Raw genomic sequence first — 6,000 nt, 5'->3', positions numbered from 1 at the left:
AAAAGTAAGATAGTTATCATTAAAATTTTCATAATTTTTGAGGTATACGTATAACATCCTCACTCAATCTAGGAATTCCTAGCATACTCTATACATGAATCCTAGAAAACTCTATCCGAGCTCCATGACTCAACACAAGATGATCCTAAGGATGCTGGAATCAGAGCTCTGATACTAACTGTGATGCCCCTGGTTTCACACAAGGCTGCAGTCCTAGGTGAACCCAAAGATGTTAAACCTACCATGCACCCACACTGTACAATAACATGTTTCACATCACAGTAATATCTCTCTAGTGGAATCAACAATAATTATGTGTAGGTACAAAGCAGAAAAAATAAAGATAAGGATGCAATGAACATGATAAAGTACAACTGATATCTAAAACATAGATGAAATATCTCAATACAAAACAGTCAATTGAAATAGTACTAAGGCACTCAGCCTTCCAAAATAAAATACAACTCTAATGTCTGAAAATAAGCCATAACTACTGTTGAGCACAAATAAACTACTAATAATAATTAATGATGGAAGCTAAGCCAAAACTCCACCAACCTGCAACTCTCCGAGCGCCTGACTCACTGCCTATAAAGAGAAACAACGAGCATAAAAGTGCTAGCGAGCACATCTCCACCGCCCCTAGGGGGAAGGGGGCTAGGAGTATAAAGATACAGATTAATACATATTGATATATAAATCATCAATCCTATACTAAGTGAAAATTGATATTTAGAAATCCACAATACGAGAATGGGTATGTCGAGCGAAATAATTAAAACAAGGAAACCCTCCTGTATATACCTCGTATCTCAAATTATGAATTGCTAAATACTAACTTCAAAATCCTATGAATAAAAGAGTAAATAAAAGCAATACAATTTCCAAACCTCATCCAATACATGTCATGTACAAATATCTCACACTACCCTTAGGTAGGTGGCACAATTACAAGAATAATCATCCGGTAAAATGAAGCTCGTATAGAAATATCATGTATGACAACCTCAATCTTATACCCACTCTCGGGTAAATAACATGGGAGCATGAATACAATATATGTGATTCTCTATGATAAAATAATTGTCACGCCCCGGTTTCCAAAATATGATAGTTTGGGACGTGACTTGGTCGTCAATGTAACCATACAGTCACATTCACGCCTCTGGATCAACCGGAACACAAATATATTACTAAGAACTACTACATAGAGCATATAACTAAAACAACAAGAAAAATAGATAGGTAAAGAAATCTCTGCAATTACAAAGTTCTATGACAAGTCCACAACTATCCAAAATGGGAATGGGGAAAATACATCGTAGTCTGGAAAATCACAGGTGATTACGGGAAAAGTCTAAAAAAATAACTACCTAAATAAACTAAAGCTGAGAGAGTGATAGGACCGAAAGTAACACTGCTGCTGAATCAGATCCTCAAGGTACGCTCGGTCCTGCTAAAAAAAACGATTCCTAAGTCTGGGGCATGCAAACCCCAGGGGAGTCAGAAAACTCCCAGCAAGCAAGAAAAATAAGAAAATTGTGCGCGTGTAAGGGTATGTGGCAGGGATAAAGAAATATGGAAACTCAATTAAAGATGATAAAGGATATTTCTAAACATAGATATCAAACAAGGTCTACCATAAAGCACATATCTTATACCCTATACTAAAAGGAGGTAAGATTTAGAAACTTACAACACAATATGAGTACGTCGAGGAAATAATCCAAATAAGGAAACCCTCGTATATATCATATATCTCAAAATTGAAATCTCTAAATATCAACTCCCAAAATTCTATAAACAACCAATCAAAATATACATCACCAATACTTAATCTAGGTCATGTCGTGCATGCCAAATCTATCACAAAGCATATAAACACATTATTCTTATTTTACATGTTATTTGCCAAATCTATCACAAAGCATATAAACACATTATTCTTATTTTACATGTTATTTGAATTAGAGAAGAATACTTTCATGTATATAAATCGGTTCCCACACATTATTCTTATTTTACATGTTATTTGAATTAGAGAAGAATACTTTCATGTATATAAATCGGTTCCCTGTAAACCGTCCCGGGAACACGGCTTCAAGTCAAGTATTGGCCCTTTGGCCCATGTATATATAACTCAGGATATCAGGAATACGCATGTACCCATTTATATACATGTTATATTCTCCGTCTAATTCTCCTTTATAAACCCCATGTTTGTCAGTTAAATTTTAAGTGACTGTGCATGAAATATTGTGCACTAACCACAGAGTTACCATGGAACAACTTCTGTAAAACTATGAAAATAACCGTGACCCAAAACATGTCCAATCAAGATGGGTGCACCGTCTAGTCGATGCTACATTAGTAATAGCTAAGAAAATACCTCATATCGGGATATCGATATGGAGGGGATAACCATGCTATGAAAGCACGCTTATAAATCATATTTTTAACAGGAGTCGTCTTCATGCACAGTCTCTCCTAACCATGCTATGAAAGCACGCTTATAAATCATATTTTTAACAGGAGTCGTCTTCATGCACAGTCTCTCCTAATGGATGACAACTAGGTGATCAAATAATAATTTTTCATAAAGTCATGCTTGTCAAACACAGTAATCTAATCATGACATTTCAAGTGATCTCCATTACAAATACCAGATAAGTCTTGCTTATTTAGGCACTTGATGGTACAAAATTCCATAAACATGAACTCTCCAAACATAGTTTCATAACAAGTACAAACTAATAATTCATAAACATTAACAAATATTTAGCCATTCATCTATATTAAATTAATTAATAAACTCAATATATACGATGCGTTAGTATATTTAGTAGCTTGGTTTATATTCAAAGTTGAGTAGTTTCAAAACACTAATCATTAGCATTGGTTAATATTGATTTGCATATATAGGGTTACAAGTTGTCAGTTTTGATATATTTACAGTAAAGTGTGTTCTCTATATGACTAATAATAATGTATGGCATATAACATATAATGTCATGTACTCTTTAGTCAATGTTATCATATATCATGTTCATGTATGCGCAACATCTTTATAATACTACTATCCTTTCACAATAGTTTTAAGCATTCTTCATATTTATCTATAACCCTTAAATTTCTAAAGTATGTTCTGTTAGGTGTGAGATGATAATTATGTATAATTCATGAATAAATCATTTTATGACTTTATCACATATGAAATCGATTGCAACTTTTGAATGAGTTATCTATCATCACTAACTAGATCAAATACAAGTAGCATTTATGTGCATGTCAGATATAGTAGCTAGCTGCACATATATATAACCATAGTAGTACGTACAGTTATAATATCTTGCATGAGTACGTTCAATAGTATGTATTAAATAACAGTCAGCATAGTTTATATTATCTCAGTTATTTTTTTTATCACATCTTATTTCAATGCTATCATCAAAATATTATTTATATTTATAGTTGGCTATCTACGAGCATAGTAACTTAAGGATGTAACTATATGTTTGTGCAATTCCTTAAGAGGTGTCACTTTTATAATATGCAGAAATTTTCATACGAGAAAGCATACACAAATAAAGTGGAACATATTTAATATAAAGAAATGTGTTTAGGTTGGGTTGTTCTTACACCAACCGAGTATTAGAAATTTTAGCAATCATTGCGAAACTATTGCTGATAACATACTGTGTGTAACATAATATTTAAAGATGTGCAAATTATTTAACAAATTGTTTTGGATGAAAATAAAAATGGGTAGTGTGCTTACTTATAAAAGTTTATAAAAAAAAATCGTAAAACAAGCATGAAGATAAACACTTGTCGATTATGAAAAATAAAGAGTTGAAGAATAAGAAATGTTTGCACAAGAATATTTAGCAAGATATAATATGCTTGCCAATTATGAAAATAATATTAAGCGATAAAATAAAAGAGTTGAAAGAATGCATGCTGATTAATGTCAAAAATGTAAACACCACGCAACCTCCTTTTCCACTCATCCTCAACTTCGATTGTTTCTCTTTCTTCTCTGTATTTCCTTTTTTTCTCTCTTTTATTTTTTTCCGGTTGCTTTTTTTCTTTCTCTTTTTCCTTTCTTTTTTTTTCCGTGCGAAGTGTGCTCTCCTTATCCCATGATAAATGATTTGGAAGGGGGTTTTGTTTAGTGGAGAGATTAGGGGAATTAGTGGAGGTATTATTGGAAATTTGGTTGTTAGTGGAGGGATTTGTGGAAAGATATTAGATATAGATTTTAAAGAGATTAAGTGGTTAGGTAGTTAGAGATTTTTCTATGATTTTATTTATTTATTTATTTTGAAACAAATCGGTTTAATCCAAATCCTAAAAATCAATTTTCGTTAATGATGGAGATAAATACCGAAATTACTCCCTCACATGTGAATGAAAATAAAAAGGGGAAGAGGGGATATGTGCTTTCTAGTTGGGCCTATGAGAACTCTTATCTTTTTTTTTCTTTAAAGTCAACATAACCATTTAATATCCTCAAAGCAAATCATTAACTTTATAAGGTTGTTATCTCACAAAATCAAGTTTCTCATATATACCCTCAATTTTATACAATATCATCCATATGATTTCTGATTCTTGGATACCATGCATACTAACAAGCAGGAAAGCCACTCCCAGGGTTTGAAATCAAGATAATTACCTGCACATACATCACCAGATGGATTTTCTTTACATGCATATCTACACCGAGTTAAACTTAAAAACATTCCTCTCACTTGACCTAACGGTGCTAAGATACTAGCCTTGTTGGAGGTAACTGAAAAAGTTTTCAAGTCTACCAATATCCTAATTGGTTAGAATATAAAGAATATCCAAGTTCAGTCTCATGAACTAACTGGAGCTAAATGGTTTAATTTAGATGATCAGTTGGTCGAGATAACTTCATCCAAAAACAGGCATCACTAAACTTGTAGTAGTTACTAAGGTGAGTACTAGTGGCTGGACAACTTTCATGGTAGTTTAAGTTATGAAGCATAGGGCTAATCTACAAAAACCTATCGGTGCTCATTGACTAAGTCTGGATACACTTGGCTTGAGAAGGAAAAGGAATTAACTGTTAAGATAGAAATGAATTTGGATGCGGAATCAAAGGAGTGAGCGCAAAAAAGATATTGAAAGGGTGAACAAGCCTAATATTATACATGCTCAGACTCGTATTCCTATTTTAAAAGCTCCAATAGTTATGTACACGATGAGAGTCTAGTTATCTAACCTGGCTCTGATACCGCTAAAAACTTTGTCACGCCCCGGTTTCCAAAACGTGATAGTTTGGGACGTGACTTGGCCGACAATGTATCCATACAGTCACATTCACTCTTCTTGATCAACCTGTACACAAATATATTGCTAAGAATGACTACATAGAGCATGTAACTAAGACAACAAGAAAAATAGATAGGTAAAAAAATCTCTGCAATTACAAAGTTCTACGACAAGTCCACAACTATCAAAAATGGGAAAGGGGAAAATACATCGTAGTCTGAAAAATCATAGGTGATTACGGGAAAAGTCTAAAATAAATAACTACCTAAATAAACTGAAGCTGAGAGAGTGATAGGACCGAAGGTAACACTGCTGCTGAATCTGATCCTTAAGGTACGCTCGGTCCTGCTAAAAAAACGGTTCCCAAGTCTGGGGCATGCAAACCCCAGGGAAGTCAGAAAACTCCCAGCAATGATGAAAAATGAGGAAATTGTGCGCATGTAAGGGTATATGGCAGGGATAAAGAAATATGGAAACTCAATTAAAGATGATAAAGGAAATTTCTAAACATGGATATCAAACAAGGTCTACCACAAAGCACATATCTTATACCCTATACTAAAAGGAGGTAAGATTTAGAAACCTACAACACTAGATGAGTACATCGAGGGAATAATCCAAACAAGGAAACCCTCGTATATACCATATATCTCAAAATTGAAATCTCTAAATATTAACTCCCAAAATTCTATAAACAAC

The 6,000-nt window shown here is 33.4% G+C and overlaps 1 long non-coding RNA gene across 1 annotated transcript; it reads right to left on the bottom strand.

Moving 5' to 3' along the window:
* Positions 863-5,661, bottom strand: LOC109825989. The gene is made up of 3 exons (XR_002243151.1): positions 5,567-5,661; positions 5,252-5,367; positions 863-1,453 (listed from the first exon to the last, which is right to left on the bottom strand). It is a non-coding gene; the product is annotated as an uncharacterized LOC109825989 (long non-coding RNA).

Source organism: Asparagus officinalis, chromosome 10, assembly GCF_001876935.1.
Source record: "Asparagus officinalis chromosome 10, Aspof.V1, whole genome shotgun sequence".
Lineage (NCBI taxonomy): Eukaryota > Viridiplantae > Streptophyta > Magnoliopsida > Asparagales > Asparagaceae > Asparagus > Asparagus officinalis.
Note: the sequence above shows the minus strand (reverse complement) of the source record. Positions and strands in the feature narration are given on the sequence as shown.